A 1,893-nucleotide genomic window follows, 5' to 3' on the forward strand; every position below is an offset into this window, starting at 1 on the left:
CTGTCACCCACACTGTCAAGAAATTCTTCCTTAAGTTCCTGTGGAACTTCTGGTGCTTTAGTTTGTGGCCGTTTCCTCTAATCCTGTCGGTGGCCACCAGTGAAAAGAGCCCAGCACCATCCTCCTCACTGCCTCCCTTGAGGTACTTATAGACACTGATCAGGTCCCCTCTCAGCCTTCTCTTCTCCAGGCTGAACAGGCCCAGCTCCCTCAGCCTCTCCTCATAGGGCAGATGTTCCAGGCCCCTGATCATCCTTGTGGCCCTGCGCTGGACTCTCTCCAGCAGCTCCACATCCCTCTAGTACTGTGGGGCCCAGAACTGGACACAATACTCCAGATGTGGCCTCACCAGGGCTGAGTAGAGAGGCAAGATCATGCTCTTCTCTTAATGCACCTCAGATCCCATTGGCCTTCTTGGCCACGAGGGCACACTGCGGTCCTTCTCTGCAGCAGGTCACTCCCCAGCCTGTACTGGTGTCTGGGGTTATTCCTCCCCAGGGACTGCCCACATCAAAAGCTGTTTCCGCCCGGTTTCGAACCGGGGACCTTTCGCGTGTTAGGCGAATGTGATAACCACTACACTACAGAAACTGCTGGTAAAACATTCACCTTTGTGCAAACAAAGAAACAAACAAAATCCGAAGTAGTGCCTGACTGAGGCAGCCCCTTCTGTCTCTCACAGAAGCAGGCTGCTCCAGGCTGGTCTCTGCCGCTATTTGTAGCAGTAATTCCAGTTTGACCTTGAACATTATACATTTCTGGGAAAGAAAAATGGCACTGTTGTTAGTTCCCAAGCAGTTCAGTCTACAGCCTTCATCTTTCTGGTTTTTCAGCAACCCCCTTGCATGTGCCCAAATGTTGTCCCTTTTCGTGTATGCTGACTGTAAGCACCCTAGGATATGGACTATTGCTTTATTCAATATTTGTACAGCACCCAGTGCAATGAAATTCTAGAGTGTTTTGTTTGCTTTCAGAAGGGTTCCCAAAAGAAATACATGACAAAATATAAGGAGGAAGAATGAAGAAGATAGTACCACGCACCAACTGATACAAGGTCTTAGTCCATGTCATCATAATACATTTGTACTGCTGAATTAAGAAAAAAATAGTAAATGTTATCAGCCGATCTTAGAAATGGAATAAAAATATGAAATATTATCTAAAAACTTGTGACTTTACACAGTCACATCCTAGAGTGCCAAGAAATTTTTTCTAATCACCTAAATCCAGGAACTGTGTGAGTCGGGGGTCTAATCAATCCTGATTTACAGTGCCTTTCTTCTGCATAAGGTCTTTACTGTCTAATAAGAGGCAAGTTGTTAATTTTTCCTTCCATGAAGGAAGGAAACTCACTCAAACCACAGTAGACAACCTTATCTCTGAAGCAGCACACATGCCTGCTTTTTTGGAAGGAGCCAGGAGAAGCAGGCAAAGTTTTTCCTGAAGGAGAAGACTTTGAGCATTCAAGACTTGTATAGAGATTAATCCAGTTTCTAAACAATTTGTGATTGGATTACAGTTCTTATTGACTTTTCTTGCCCTAAGAGTCTCGGGAAACTGCCAGTTGCTCAGATGTCCCATCTGTTGTACTGTGTGAGGCGTGCTTGCTCCTGACTCTTCCTGGAGCTGCTCTGCTCCTTTTCTTGCTCTCCCAAGAAGAAAGGAGAGGGAGCAGTACCTGAGAACTGTGAGGGGTCCATGAGTCTCCCATGACTGAAAAGTTAACGAATATGAGCTACTTACTTTTCCCGAGAGGATGAAGTGGTGAAAGCCAAAGAGCTTGAGGAATATTTATAATTGATGGATCTCTCAGGAAAGATTAGTCTTGCCTCAATCTTGCCTCGGGGAAAGAGCGAGCTGAAGCCATGCAGCCATTGCTGGCTAGTTCCTATG

The 1,893-nt window shown here is 45.9% G+C and overlaps 1 non-coding gene across 1 annotated transcript; it reads right to left on the reverse strand.

Annotated features, from left to right (window-relative positions):
- Nucleotides 1-518: 518 nt before the first annotated feature.
- On the reverse strand, nt 519-591 carry TRNAV-AAC (transfer RNA valine (anticodon AAC)). Its single transcript has one exon. It is a non-coding gene; the product is annotated as a tRNA-Val (tRNA).
- Between the last annotated feature and the right edge of the window lie 1,302 nt (nt 592-1,893).

This window comes from Tinamus guttatus, unplaced genomic scaffold (genome assembly GCF_059628265.1).
Source record: "Tinamus guttatus ecotype Peru unplaced genomic scaffold, ASM5962826v1 Tinamus_guttatus_pri_ptg000888l, whole genome shotgun sequence".
NCBI lineage: Eukaryota > Metazoa > Chordata > Aves > Tinamiformes > Tinamidae > Tinamus > Tinamus guttatus.